The sequence below is a fragment of the Notamacropus eugenii genome, chromosome 2, assembly GCF_028372415.1.
Source record: "Notamacropus eugenii isolate mMacEug1 chromosome 2, mMacEug1.pri_v2, whole genome shotgun sequence".
In the NCBI taxonomy this organism is placed as follows: Eukaryota; Metazoa; Chordata; class Mammalia; order Diprotodontia; family Macropodidae; genus Notamacropus; species Notamacropus eugenii.
In genome coordinates, this window is record NC_092873.1 from 483,220,451 (window position 1) to 483,236,897 (window position 16,447).

General features: G+C 37.8%; 1 long non-coding RNA gene across 1 annotated transcript; it reads right to left on the bottom strand.

The window, feature by feature from the left end:
• Nucleotides 1-2,125: 2,125 nt before the first annotated feature.
• Nucleotides 2,126-15,940, bottom strand: LOC140524203 (uncharacterized). Its single transcript, XR_011973601.1, has 3 exons — nt 15,862-15,940; nt 4,673-4,807; nt 2,126-2,827 (listed from the first exon to the last, which is right to left on the bottom strand). It is a non-coding gene; the product is annotated as an uncharacterized lncRNA (long non-coding RNA).
• Between the last annotated feature and the right edge of the window lie 507 nt (nt 15,941-16,447).

A 16,447-nucleotide genomic window follows, 5' to 3' on the forward strand; every position in this document is an offset into this window, starting at 1 on the left:
CTAGAAAGGGCATGTAGGGGAAGAGTATGAGCAGCTTGACATGGAACAAAATAGGAAATGCTGTGAAGTTTTGGAATATAAGATAAAAATTCACTTATCAGAGCCAAGGAACCCAGGGCAAAGTCAAAGGTTCTGGCAGGACGGAGGTAGAAATACACATTTAAGTAGAAAAAGCATGAGTGGAATGTGCTTAGAACACATTATAAAGATACTCCCAACCCATAGAACCTAAGGGGAGATATAGTCAGACTCTAGGGACTCAATCTACCTATGGGAATATGAGTTGGTTAAGTCATTCAGAGCTTTTATAAATGATACATATGAATAGTAAATGTGTCTGATATAAAATATTTGCTCACTGAATAGGATTAATAAACTCATCCTAGAAATACTTGGGATGCCATGCAGAAATAGTTCAGGGGCCAGGAGGACAATATTTCTTTTAGCACTTTAAGCAATGTCACTTGGAAAATCTCACTTGGTTTCTATACGCAGGTATGCAGTCAGGTAGTGCTTTTACCACTCCAGATACCATCATCTCATTCATACTATGCACACAACACACACACAGCTAAACTTCCCCAGGCTCCCAAACTAGAGCTTCCTCGTTCCCTATTCTTACCTATAGACATAGAATAATTAAAAAACAAACAAAAAATCCAACTCCTACTTCCCAGGGCTTGTTTGCACCTGCTAGATTTTCCAAAGAAAGAGGGCAGAGGGAAGAAAATAAGCATTTATTAAGTGCTTACTACGTGAAAGGCACTTTACAATATTATCCCATTTGATCTTCCCAACAATCCTGGGAAGTAGGTGCAATTGTTATTCCCACTTTACAGCTGAAGAAAATGAGGTAGAGGTTAAATAACTTGCCCAGAGTCATACAGCTAGTAAATGTGACTAGAATTGAATTCAGGTATTCCTCACTCCATGTCCAGTTATCCATTCATTGTGCCACTAGACTGCTGGGAAGACAGATACACCTGAATTACTTTTTTTAATGAAGCATTCTCTATCCTAGAATCACAGAAAGACACCTCATCCCAGCTCCTTTGTGACTTAGGGTGATAATTGCCTCTTCCTCTTAAGAAAACTCCTTTCTGGTACATTAGCAACTGGCCCCTGGGTGCCCAGATGGCCCACTCCAAAGCCCACTTTCCATCTCTGGCAGTTGACCTAATGCAGCAATGTGTACATTGTTCTGTCCTAGTAATCCCATACCTCTCTGTCATGACATATGTTTAATAATCTCTTTTTTGGGACCTTTGCTGATTTTTCAGTGACTCAGGACTAGGCTGCCTTCTAGTATTTTTTTTTTCATTTATAATGCCATAGTCTTTGTGTACCTTGTTTTCTACGTCCTGTTTATTTTGTTCAGCACTTGTTCATATACATTTTCCTATAGCTACGTGAATTCCTCATTTTCATTTCTTACTTCATAATATTCTATCTGATTCAAAGACCATCCTGTTTTCATTTCCTAATCGATGACCACTCACTTCATTTCCAGATCTTTACCCATGAAACACTACTATAAATATTTTGGTATCTATTACATCTTTGCTGTACCCTTTGACTTCTTTGGAGTAGCTTTTCTGGGTAAAAGACTATGGGCAATTTAGTCACTTCTCTTCTTAATTAAAAACTGATCTCCAACATTATTTATTATTTCCCAGTTCCACTAACAATGCATTAATCTCCCTACCTCCTCCCAGCTCCTAAAACATTGACCATTCTCATCTTTTGTCATCCACTTTGTGTGGTGTGAGACAAAATTTCAGTTGTTTCAATTCACTTTTTTTTTAATATTCATGACAGAGCATATTTTGATATGGTTATTTATAGTTGGCAATCCTTCCTTTGAAGTTTATTTTTTAAAAATATTCTCTTTATCATGAATGCAAATAATTATTCATAAACTTAAACATTTCCTTTTACAAAGAAGGCCAGAAAAAAAGATTTTACAACACTGTGAACTGATTACATAAAGGTTCTTTTCTTTGATGTACATTCAGTTGAATGTGATAGTACCAACATAGCCCTGACTATGCTCCTCTCTGACCCTCCTTGTGACCTCTTCTATACTTCAAATGTTTCATTGAAATTATTTTCCTTTTTCTCTTCCTTTTCTTTTTACCTCTGTCACTACTCCTACACACACTTTCCTCCTTACCTTCCTCTTTGCCCTCCCCCACCTCCATTTGTAACAAAAAATATATTCAAATAAAACAATTTTGTATTGTGATATTTGAGTCTGGACATATGTGTTCCATGTATCATCTATAGTACAGAACCTCTCAATTAAAAGTTGTGGGACACACTTCGTTATCAATCTGGCAGTGTGACTGATCAGTGCATTGATCAGCTTTCCTAAGTCTTTTGAAGTTGTTACAATGTTATGATAATTGTATAAATAGTTATTCTACTTTCAGTTTACTTTGCATCAGTTCATGCAAATCTTCCCAGGTTTCTCTGAATCTGACCTCCTCATTTCTTATAGCACAATAATATTCTATTATATTGTTAAACCACAATTTGCTCAACCATTCCCCAATTGATGGGCACTCATTTTGTTTCTAGTTCTTTGTTACAACAAAAGCACAGCTATCAATATGTCTATACAAATGGTTCTTTCTCTGTGTCTTTGAGGTATTTATGCTGATATTGCTGGATCAAGGAGTATTCAGAGTTTTATGGGGTTCTTGTATACTTCCAAATTTTTAGACAAATGCATACCTTCAATAATAGAACATTTAATGAATAGCATGCTGTCCTCCCACAGCCACTCCAATAATTCTTATTTTCCTTATTTGTCATCTTTGCCAATCTGAAAGATGAAGTTGAAGTTCAGAATTGTTTTAATTTTCATTTAGCTTGTTATTAGTGATTTAGAGTATTAAATATGGTTATTAATAGCAAGTATTTCTTCCCTTGAGAACTGGTTTATCTGTTGACAAAGGTTCTTAGTATACATGTGTATCAACTTCTTTTATATCTTGGATATCAGATGTTTATTAGAGAAATCTACTCTAGTGAACTATTCGAATTCTAGCTGCATTGCTTTTGTTTGTGCAAAAACTATTCAATTGTACAAAAATTCTGATTAGTGTCTTATGATCCTTTCTATCTCTTTATAAGTCAACAACTCTTCCCTATCTGTAGTTATAAGAGGTACTGTCTTTCATACTCCTATAATATGTATTGAGAACTTAAATTAAAAAAAAACTCCATCCACAAAGCATAATACAGAAAAAAGGATTCTACATAACACAAGGAATCTCCCTTTCTACATGCCATTCTCAAAACTATTCTGCCTGTCTTTGCTTCATTCTGAATTGTCTTCTCATTTGTACATTTAAAAATATGTTAAAATGACCCATTTTGTATCAGTGTTGCTAATCCCTCATCCTTCCCTGAGCCCCACTCCACTATTAAATAAAATAAATAAAGGAAAATAAACTTTTGTAACAAATAAACATAGTCAAGTAAAATAAAACTGGACAGGGCTATTGTGAGACCTATGCCTCAGCCACTGTGACCCTGTCCCTCCATCTCGCCTTTTCCACTGTCCCTTATCCTCACTCCCTACACTAATAGACTATTTTATGAAAGAGAAGGAACTAGTGGAGAATGCATCCAGTCCAGAGCAGAGGGGAATAAACACAGATGGACACAAATCCATAACCATCCAACGGAGGAAGTAGCTTCAGAGTATGAACACACGCTCCTTCCAGAGATGAAGAGAATAGCCTATAAACTTCAGAAAAGTAACAATTCTCAGACCTCAGCAGAGAGTTATAGTAAAAGATAATTCACGAGGACTCTGCAAAGGGAGAAAACAGTTCCCAGTACCAGGAATTTTGAAGTACTTTTTGCTGCAAATATTTCTACATGCATGTGTTATCACCTTTGTATTTTAAATTTGAACCCACTCTTCCAAGTGACTTTATTTGTTGAGGGGGAACCTTAGGTGAGATGAGATATTTTGCACCAACTGTTCTTACTAAGATTACTTTATTAAGTGTACTTTGGTAAAAAGCTATTTGAGACTAGTGGCTGATAATAAATGGGAATTGCACTGGTGGGGACTCATGAGTGAAAATATAAGAAACCCAGCCATTCTGGGCCCTCTAGATTTCTGAAAGGAAAAGTAAGCAGCTATGTTCTGGAGAACCAACCTATCATTGTGAATGGAGTTAAGCAGTTAGTTTTATTTTTTTTTATCATATTAGCAATACTTAATCATGAATAATTATTCTCTCATCAATTATTTCTCTTCTATTTTTACTAAGTGTTTTATAGTTGTATTCATATGACTCCTGTGAGTGTTTTGGTAACTGGACTCCCAAATATTTTACACATTCTCCAGTAATTTTGAATGGATTAAAGCACTATATGAGTAAATTATTGTGTATTAAGATGGGTATTATCCCTATTTTATAGATGAGTAAACTGAAGTTTATAGAGGTTAAATGACTTGCTCCTCATCTCACAGTAACTGTGGCAACCCTTTGCAATCTTCCCCATCACTTAACCAAAATTTCTTTCTCCAAAGTTACTACTTATCCTTAATAGTCTGTCAACCAATAAACATTTATTAAACATCCACTATGTGCCAGTGACTGTGCTGAGAGTGCAGGATTAATAAAAAAAAAAAAAAGACAGCACCTACCTTCAAGGAGTTTGCAGTCCCATGGGGATGTGTTGTAGAAACCAGGAGAGAGATGAACAGATGACTGACTTGAGTGACCTCTTAAATGGAAGTGTTGGAAGGAGCTCTCTACTCTGTCCTTCAGTCAGAAGGGTCCTAGGGACAGAGGGTACTGATGAGATATACCAAATGCTTGTGTGACCTAGCAAAATTATGAGGTTCTTTAATTGACAAATATTCATTGTTTTTTCTCAGTCTTCATCCTTGTTGACCTCTCTGTAGCATTCAATGCTATTACCCATTCTTTCCATCTACATACCCTCTCTTTTTTTTTAATGACACTCCTCTTTATTGGTACACCTCTACCTAACTGCTCCTTCTCAATCTCTTTTGTCTCTCACCTGTGAAGAGTTCCCAAAGATTCTATCCCTTCTTTCTCAATATTTTCTATATTGATAATCTCATCATTTCCTATAGGTTTAATGATCAATTCTATGCAAATGATGCATGGCCGATATTAACATAGTCCCATTCTCTCCCCTGAGATTCAACATGAATCATAAATTGTATATTGGCATTTCAAATTGGATGTCCTGGTGACAATGTACCCCAAACTCAACCTATAGTCTTTCCCCAAAATCCTTCTTTTAAACATCCCTATGTCTGTCAGAGACCATAACTTGACCAGTATAGTGGATCATAATCTTGACATTGTCCTGGATGACCCGTTCTTTCTCTCACCTCACATAGGCAAACAGTTTTCAAATCTTGCCAGTTCTACCTCCACAACATCTTACGCTTTGGACCTTTTCTCTCTAGTCCCACAACAGTCACCTTAGTTCAGGCCCTCATCACCTCCCACCTACATTATTGTAACAGCTTCCTAATTTGTCTCCCTGCCTCAAGTCTCTCCCCACTCCATTCCATCCTGTACACTGCTGCCAAAACAATTTCACTTAAATGCAGATTTCATCATATCATTCCCCTACTTAATCAACTCCAGTGACCCTCTACTGCCTCTAGAATAACATATAAACCCTTCTTTGTTGTTGTTCAGTTCTTTCAGTCATGTCCTACTCTTTATGACTCTATTTAGGGCTTTCTTGGCAAGGATATTGGAGTGGTTCACCATTTCCTTCTTCAGCTCAGTTTACAGTTGAGGAAACCAAGACAAGCAGGGCTAAGTGATTTGCCCATGGTCACACAACTAGTAAGTATCTGAGGATGGATTTGAACTAAGGAAGATGAGTCTTCCTGACAATACATCAGGCACTTTATTCACTGTGCCATTTATCTGCCACTGATGTTAACTCTGAAAGCCCTGTATGACCTGTCCTCAAACCATCTTTCCAGCTTTATTAGATATTACTATCTTTTCCCCACCACACTTCTACTCCTCCTAACTCTTTTGATCCTGTCAAACTGACCTTGTTTCTACTCTGCACACATGATGCTCTATCTCCTGAGACCATGCCTTTGCAATGGAAATCCCCAATGCCTGGGATGCACATGAAGCTTTGCTTGATCCAGTCAGCTGCTAGTACCAACCTCTCAAACTACCTTGATCTTAAATCCTTTCTTTTTATCTGTAGTTATACACTTTATGTTTTTCTGTAAATATTTATTTGTATACATTACCTTATTCATTAGAATGTAAGATCCTTGCAAATAAGGATTATTTGATCCTTTGTACATGTATCCACTGTGCAGGGGCATAGTACCCAGGACATAGTAAGTGTTTAATAAATACTTTATTGATAAATCCTGAGTTCTTGACTTGTCCAGGGATTTTTGCCACTACCTCACACTGCCATTTAGGGAGGCAATAGCAGAACACATGATCTTAGCTTCCAATTTTATGCAATCATTTATAAAATAGCCTTTTCATGGAAGAGTAGAAATGTGGGAAGGAGGAGACAGTCAGTGAAAAGCAAAGAGAGAAAGAGCAAAGTGTGACATTGAAAGTTGGGAAGTAAAGGAGAAGTAAGGAGAGAGGGAAAGAGGAAGAGACCTTTCACATTTTAATGAAACTGACCAATTATTGAATCAAACAAATCAACTTTCTCCAAATCAATCTTGATGTCTAGACATTGTTCCCTTGGTCTCATTTCCAGAAGATCCCCTACAAGGATGAGGACGAGTAAAGTGACTGATCAATTAGTCAACACTACAGGAGTCTGAATTCCATGTTGGGCAAATTGTGCCAGTGCAACAGCTTTTATCTTATTCAGTCACAAGGAACATGGAAATCAATTTTTCCTAATCTCAGTTATAGCTGGAAATCCATCCTTTTAAAGTCAGCTGGAGGATTAATCTATTGAATGGTTTTCAAGATTTTGCTGACATACAAACATTTTAAGAATGCATTACATTTTTCCCCTCCCTTTCTAGAACTATTTTTTAAATGAAGTCAACTTCCAGTGCCAGTCAGAAGGAGAAAGATGGCAATACCTTTTGCTAGTACCTATACCTAAAGCATATACATAAATCCATGTTGTTCAGTGCTATCTTCCCAACCCATTGCCCCAAGTTTTGGAAGGTCCCATTTTTCATGCAGACAAATATCATAAGGCCCCTGAGTGTTCCCTTTAAAATTACCTGCTTGGAGACCCTAACTCTGAACAAGCCCATACTGGGATAGAACTGGGTTCCACTACTGTGAACATACCCACTTTGCTCCATTTAGGATAGGAAGATGAGGTCTTGAGAGACTTAGTACAAACAGTCATTCTACAGATGAGGACAAAGAGATTTAATGATTTATTCAAAGTCACACAGATAGTAAGAAGCAGAGGAAGGACTCAAATCCATGTGCTCTGATTCCAAGTGCAATACACTTTCGACTGCATTTAATGGCAGGTACAGCTAGGTAGAATCCAACCAGTTTTATTTTCCAGCTGAATGGGTACACAGAAGACAAAACATGGGATCAGAAGAACCAAAGATCAAAAGTCTAGAGATGGAAGTGGTTTCAGAGATGATCTAGTCTATCTTTTAGGCTGGTAATAGAGTATAGTAGATAGAATTCTGAAGTTGAAATAAGAACATCTGTGCTTGATAACTGGGCTCTGTTAATTAATATCTGTATGACCTTGGGCAAGTCATATCATTCCTCTGATCCTTGGTTTGCATCTGTGGAATGGACATTGTGATTTTTATAGTACGTGCCTCAAAAGATCACTATGAGGCTCAAGTGAGATCATTTGATGCCAAGTATATAACATGGGGACATTCAATTATTATTAATATTACTGGGAAAAAACAAGATGAGACCCAGAATATTTCATTACAACGTGACTTTTGAGTCTCAGACTAAATCATATGTGACCAAGAACCATAGAGTTGGATTCACCATAGTTAATTGACTTTACTCCATAGAAGATAGGAAGAATATGGTTCCTGCCATTCATAAAGCTACTCCTACCAGTGTGGGAGAATTTAATCACCAACATCATAGAGTCCTACAGCTCCAATGGGTCTTAAGGGTCATAGAGTCTAACCCATACCAAAAGTATTAATCCTCTTTGCAACATATTCAACAAGTATTTATTCAGTCTCTAATTAGAAACCTCCTGTAATGGGCTATTTCATGTGATGTACCATTCCATTTTGGCAGGACTTTAAGTGGCCTTCTTGGTCCCATTCTGTTCTGCCACATTCACTGTATGTAGATCCAGCTGCATCAAACAACATCATCACCGTGAGAAGTAAATTTCTTTCTTTTTTTTAATGAGCCTGTCATATGCAAGGCATTGCTCTAGCCTTGGGCAGCCAAAGGGGTACAAGGCATAGCCCCTGTACTCAAAGATCTTATAGTATAGTTGACAACCTTGCAAATAGCCTACTTTCCTCCTCAGCCAGGCAGCCAGGTCCGGTCATTTTTTATGCTAACAAATGGTAAGGCACAGCTGGTTTAGTTTATTTTCCTTTCTGTGTACTTCTAGGGGTCAGGGCAGGTTGTGCAAGTTGATAAATTGTTTGTATTTATTGGCAAAGCTGCACCAAATAACATGCAAATGATATGCAAAATGACATACAAATTCACATCAACAACTCAGGCACTTATGGTAATGGCATTCCAGCACTGAACCTTCCCTGATCAAAGCAGTGTCATTTCCACTTCTTACATGCTTGGCGTCTCTACTGATGTGTCCAGGCTGTTTGTCAGGGAGGCAAGCCAAAGGATCATCTCTCCAACCTGGATGCCACCCTACACTTCATTCGTACAGACTGAAGCTGGCCAGGTCCCTTTGGTTGGGTTTGTGTTTTAATCCATCAAAACTTCAGCTGTGATCAGGATGCAGTTGAGCCCTGTTGTACTGTGTCTCCTAGTGTTCTTCAAAGCCAAAGAGATGTCACTCCTCTGACCTTTGGTTGGAAGAAAATTTTGACTCTGTCTTCTAGGAGCAAAAATTCCAGCAAACATAGCCTGAGGATTTCTTCTACCCATTTCTTACACTGACAATGGTTTCTGCAATAATACAACTTTATTTTAGGCATCCAATCATCACATGAGTTCTCTGTCTGGTTTCTGGTTTCCTGGGTGTTCATGATGTAAGGTGGCAGGTGATGTTCCATCAGCTAAGAGATGGGACCCATTCAGCCTGTCCATGATAAACATGTCTGGATATGACAATCATTTCTTTCCCTGGGAATGTAATGATGATGTGATTTCCAGTGCCCTGCTCTGGATGTATGAGCAACAATCCCGTGATCCATCATCCACAATAAACTGTCTTCGTGTAGGTATTAATTTAGTCTTATGTAATATATAGAAGCTATTTGTTGGCTGGCAAACAGAAAGCATGTGTTTAAAAAGGCCCAACATATTTGGGGACTCTCTTACACATCTCTCTAACTTGATAGTTCATACCATGCGTATTGATTGCCATTTCATATCGAAGGCTATTTTCTGAAATGTTTTTTCATAGTCTTCATTACAGAACAATTCTGTTGTAGAGGAGAAATGGAAGATGGCAACCACTTAGCATACTGGGCTCTTCAAGCACCTTAATTCTCTAAGCAATCATGGAAAAAAACACTGTAAATGAGAGTTGGTTTTGTTTTTTAATGGTTTGGGAATGGATGATAATTTCCATCGGTTATTTATTAACCTGAATAGGGAGTTCTTGATGGCATGTCAAAGCTCTCTGAAAGCAAAAGGTTTTCCTTTCTGTTTAAGGCTGGAAATGAAGCTTAGGTCATCAGAGTATCATTTGGAATTGCTCTCACAGACTCTTTTCATAGCTTTGGGCATATCGCTTAACCCCACTCTGTGTTTCATTTTGTTCATTGGTCAAATTAGGATAATAGCCCTGACCTAACTACAGTCTGGTAGAATTACAAATTTGAGCATCCAAAGTACTGCCAAAATGCAAAGGACTTGAATATTAGTTTGGGAGACAGAAGACCTAGGTCATTGTCACTTAGCTAGCTTGTGACCTTGGCCAAAGCATTTAATTCTCTCAGACTCAATTTTCTCATCTGTAAAATTAAAGGGTTAGGTTAAATTAGATGCTCTCTATTATTTTATTAAAAAAACCAATAGATTCTCAGTATAGCTGATTATCTTAAATCATGGGAAACAGGAAGAATATGGTTCCCACTATTCATGAAGCTGTTCAGACAAGTGGGAGAGAGTTTGATCACAACATCACAGAATCTTAGAACTCAAAGAGGCCTTTGGGGTCATGTAGTCCAACTCACACTTAAAGTGTTTATCAAATTTGCAGTATACTCGAAGGGTATTTTTCCAGCCTCTAATTAAGCTTCCTCTGATGGACTACTTCAGGTGATATGCCATTATGTTGTGGGAGGACTTTAACTGGATCTCTTTGTATCATTCAGTTCTGCCACAGTGCATCCAAAAACATCAATGTCATTAGAAACAAACTTTTTTTTAACTTTTAAACAATATAGTTCAGGGGAGAAGTAATAGATTGTTAAAGAACCTGGGTTCAAATCCCAGCTCTGACAATACGTATGTGACCTTGGGCAATTCACTTGACTTCTTTGGGCTAGAGCTCATCTATAGAGTGAGTTGTTGAAGTAGAGATCCCTTTCAGTTGTAAACCTATGGTTTTATAAGATCATCTGGTTCAGCTCAGAGACAGATGTTTTCTTAAAAAAAATACTTGATAAGTCAGCATTCTCTCTCTGGTTGAATATCTCTAATGACCTTACAGGACACTGAGTCCTATCATTCTAATGACATTTTTCATCTCACTGTACCTTTTGTAGGGAGGGGGAAAACAGAATTGTGCCCTACCTTTTTTAGTCTGGTTGAGTTTTAATGTCATTCAAGGTGGGATTTTCAAAACATCCTTGGAGAGACTGTTATTTGAATGAAAATACTCAAGCTTGGGAATTTTCCCCTATACCAGGTGTGGAGAATCTGAATACTTGAGCTCACATGTAACCTTCTAGGTCCTTGGGTGGAGCTTTTCAATTGAGCTCAAGTTTTGCAGAACAAATCCTTTTATTAAGGGAATTTGGAAGGAGAACCCATTTAGAGATCAGTAGACCCAGGCTGTAGTTCAAGTAGTCTTGACCTAAGTGCTTAGTATGTGTATGGCTTTTCAGTCTCCATTTCTGCATTTATATATGAATTGGGAGTAGGATAGCATTGAGACCAGTAGACATGATGCCTTCAACATCCCTTCAAGTTCTAGCCTTCAGGAATTTCTACTTGATCCTATTAATCAATTGCAATGCTACCCAATCTTACCGGCCGCAGGAAAAAACTAATAATTTTTATGATCTTTTTCTACTTTATTATTCTATCCAGGTATGGAGGGAATATTCCAGAATGATTGGTACCTGTGGTGTGAGGGCTGCTAAGTCCTTTTCAGGGCCACTTTCTGCCTTTGGTGTCTACCTGATCTACCCAACCTGTGGTTCCAAGAAGCTGTAGCATGCACAGTGGCCTTGATAAACCATTTGTGGCAGATACTCTAAACCAGATTGAGGGAAGGGGTCTTAAGCCTCTCATGTCTACCCCAAGCATGTGAAGACTTCCATTGGTAAAATGGGAAGATGAGAACAATTTGTTCCAATAGTCACAAAGACAGCTGAAGCAGACACTGTGGAGTACTTACAACATGGTTAAACTTTGAAGACAGCAAAGTCATCCACTGAATCCCAAGTCATCACCAGTCATCTTGACTCCTCCCCTGCCACTAGAGAGTGATGACTCAGGAAGAGAGTTAGACCAACGATTTCATGCAATTTTGCCTCAGCTGAATCTAATTTATGCAAAAATCAAAAGACATCACCAGTGAAATTATTTTGATCCTCCTTGAGAATGATGGACAACAACCAACCTACCAAGCAACCAATCATTTTATTCAATTCAGAAAATATTTTTAAATGCTTACTATTTTTTCAATCCTGGGTATACAGAGACAGATATGTCCCAAAAGCTTTGCTTTCAACAAGTTTGCATCCTAATAAGAAGAAAAGACAGGTGACCAAACAACTGTGATATGAGAGAGAGAGAAAGTATGCTGTAATTACAAAGGATAATGCTACTAAGGTATGGGGAATTTAGAGAGGAAGAAATTAATTTCATCTGACAAAAATGTGTGCTTGGTAGGGAGGTGGGAGAAGGAAGTAAGGGGTATTAGGAAAGTCTTCACTTATAAAGTAGAATTATAGTTGGGCTTTGGAGGGAGGGAGGCACCTTAATATTTTGATCTTGGATAGATAAAGGAGGACATTTCAGACTTTGGACAAGAAGTAGAAATGGAAAGTAGTTCAGTTTAGTTGGAAAGTAAAGAATCTGAAGGATGGTAATATGAGGTAAGACTAGAAAGCGAGATTGAAGCTTTATTGGGTAGGACTTTGAATTGCAAGCTAAGGAGCTTGTGTTTTATCCTGGGGCAATGGGGAGCCAACATACTTATGTGAGCAGAGGAGTGAGTGATAGATCAGACCTGTTTCATCACAGGATTATGTTGGCAATTGAGTGTGTAGAGGATGGACTTGAGGGTAACGAGTCTGTAAACCAGAAGATGAAATGAAAGGCCACTACAGAAGCCCAGGTGAGTGGTGACAGGGGCCTGAATTGAAGAATTGGGGGAAGTGAGAATGTGAGTAGATATAATGGAATTGAAGCAAGAGATACATTTGAGATTTGAGAACTTATTGAAAGGAGTGGGGGTAAAAAGAATAAAAAATGACAAGTTTACAAAACTAGGAGGGAGGGACACAAATAGAATTGCTCTCAAATGAAATATAAAAAACATGGAGGAGATAGAGTTTGGTGTGAAATATACAGTGAGTTTTATGGAAGACACTTTAAAATTAATAAGCTAACAAAAATGGAGCAATTAAGGAAGGGGTCAATTTGGGGGAGGATGATGAGGATTAGGTTAACAAAACTTTGGTTTTGGACTTTGTCACTTTATCTCAATTGTTCTCAACATACATTCTTTTAGAGATAGTAGAATAAATGGGGGGCAGGATAGGATGGAGGCATCATGACTCTTATGGAAGTATTTTGCATGATGACATGTATAACGTATATCAAATTGCATGCATTCTCAGTGGGGATGGGTGAAGAGGGAGGAAGAGAGAGAAATTGGAACTCAAAGTTTTAAAAACTAATGTTAAAAATTGTTTTCACATGGAACTAGGAAACAAGACATACAGGCAATGGGGTATAGAAGTGTACCTTGCCCTACAAGAAAATAGAGGGGAAGGGGATGATAGAAGGGAGAGGTGTGATAGAAGGGAGAACAGATTGGGGAAAGGGTAATTGGATTGCACACTGTCTTGGGGAGGAAAGGGGAGAGATGGGGAGAAAATTTGGAACTCAAAATCTTGTGGAAGTGAATGCTGAAAACTAAAGATAAATTAATTAATTACAAAAGAACATTACATACTTTCTTTTAGGGTTAAAGGTATATGTAGGGAGCACGATGGTTAGACTGGTAGACTGGAGTCAAGAAGACCTAAATTCAAATCTAACCTCACACACTTAATTCTGTGACCCTGGCCAAAGGAAATCCCTTAACCTTTGCTTGCCTAAGTTTCTTTAACTGTACAATATGGATAATAACAGCCTCTATCTTGCAGGGTTCCTATGAGGATCAAGTGAGATAATATTTATAAAGTATTAGGACAGTGTCTTGCACAAAGGAAATACTATATAAATGCTTATTCCTTCATAGACAGACAGATGGACAGATAGACAGACAGACCAATAGATAAATAGACAGATAGACATACAGTCAGTCAGACAGAAAGACAGACAGATAGACAGAAAGACAGAAAGACAGATAGACAGACAGACATAGATGATAGATAGATAGATAGATAGATAGATAGATAGATAGATAGATAGATAGATAGATAGATAGATGGACAGATATATGGATAGATAGATAGACAGCAGGTATAAATGAGTTTCTCGTATTTACCATATAATCTTCAATTTAAGTGTTAGTGTTGGCCTGTGTATAAATACGGGAATAGGGAGCATGGGTATTATAAAGATGATTCAGATGAGTCATGTCTCCAAGGCAGAGTGAGAGAAGGGGTTGGGGAATGTGTTATTGGTAGGGTCAAGAAATGAATACTTCCTTGGTATTTTTGAACTACAAATAATACATAAAATAGAATTGGTACTTAGAGAATTATGACCAAAGAATATTCTGGCTAGAAAGAAACACAGTGGTGATCCAGTCTAACCCCTTCCTGAAACTTTAATTCTCTTGCCTAACATCTTCAACCAACTCAATTGTTTAAAAACCTCCAATGACCAGGATCTTCATATTTGTAGAGTTTTCTTTATTAAGTTTCTTTATAATGAAATGTGCCCCTCTGTAACTTTCAACTGTTGGTTTTAAATCTATCTTTTGGGGACAAAAAACATACAAAAAACAGCTCTTCCTTTCAAATGTTTAAATACAACAACTATTTCCTCCATAAGTTGCCTCTTCTTCTGTCTAAGTTCCCAGTTCTTTTAGGTGATTCACATATTGCACTATTTCAAAGTACCTCCATAATGTTTTCCTTGCTTTATCCCAAAGTGGACCTATGGAATGGAACCATAGTGAGCAGTGATGGAGTGGTCCTAAGTGATGTTCTTCCAGTCTCTGGAGCAGGGCAAGGGAGCAAAAATTCAGTAAATCTCTGTGCAAACATATATTTACTGAGACAGTGTTGATCATCTTCCAAAAATCGCAGAGAATGAGAGATTTTTTTTATAAGACCAAAGACTGGGAAAGGCACTTATGGAGGATCATATTTGGTTCTAGGCATCATATTTTAGGAAAGCCCTTGCAAAACGGAGTAAATTCAGAAGGTGACAACAACAAAATGGTTAGAAGACTGGAGACCCTGCTTTGGGGGATCTATAAGGAAGTGGGGCTACTTCATCTGGAGAAGACATAACAGAAACAGAACATTTGTTTTCAAGTATTTGAAGGGTAAATTCAACTTGTTCTTGGTCCTGGAGGGCAGAACCATGGACAAAGAATGTTAGCTCCTAAGATAGAAGTCTCTCCAATGGAAGGAACGACATCAATTTTGTCTTTGTAGCCTCAGCATCTAGGCTGTCACATAGTAGGATAATGCTTATTGAATTAAATTGAACTGAAAGCAATATATGATAATTGGATTAACTGATTGTAATAAACCAACACTAGGTCATAGTAATCACTACTTGCCTTTCTAAGTACTCATGAACTATTCTTTTAATGACCTCTTTTAGAAGCTTGCCAGGAGTTAAGGTTGAAGCTACTGGTTTATAGTGTGAAATATCTCCCTTCTCCACTTTTTTGAAAATTCAGATGGTGTTTTTCCATCCTTAGTCCTGGAGCACCAGTCCTATTCTTTATCATCTCCTGCTGCTCAATGGAGTGTGACTGGATGCATCTATTCACTGTGGGTGATAAGTGGCCAGTGCATTGTATGGCCCCGCTTGAGACCATTTGGAGTTTTAGGGCTTTCTATCATGCTACATTTCATGAGCTCCACAATGAAGGCATGTAGTTGTTTCTTCCAGTAAACTTACTGACTTTACTGGATCAATCAAACTGACTGCCTCGCCAATTTCACCAGGGCAAAGTATTGTCTCAATTGGTCCAAAAAGATGTCACGCAGGATGACATACAGTCTGTTGCTCACATCTACAACTTGAGTGAAATTTTCAATATAACACCCTTTCTACTCCCCTAGATTGTTTCTCCATCATTATTTCTTACCTTCAGGAACTCAAAGAAATTAAGATCTTTAGTCAAGGACTTCCTTGTTTTGTTAACAGTGGTAGTTGCCAAGACACTGAAAAACAGAGATAGAATTCAGAAAGCATGTGATGTTACATGCGATGTTCTAGTTCACAAAAAGTAAAAGATACTCCTCCTACTAAGGAAAAGGAAGGCAAAATCAATGGGTCTTAATCACCTGTATAATTTTGCCTTTGCAAGCATCTACATGTAATATAAGAAATCCAAATATTTACTCAACAACGTCCTGGCTCCATATAGAAGATGACCTCCCACCATGGAATTGTAAGATCACAGAATTCTGGAGCTTTAGGGAATCTCAAAGATTGTTCCATCTAATGCTGTTATTTTACACAGAAGATTTGTGTTTCAAATTCTTGTGTGTGTGTGTGTGTGTGTGTGTGTGTGTGTGTCCGTGTGTGTGTGTGTCCATATGTGCGTAAACAAGGCATGGATGTACAAGCAAGTAGATAGGAATCAAACCCAGGTGTTCTAACTCCAAATGTACTATACTTTCCATTATTCCACCCTACCTCTTATTGTAAAAAAGGTTAATAGAAAATGC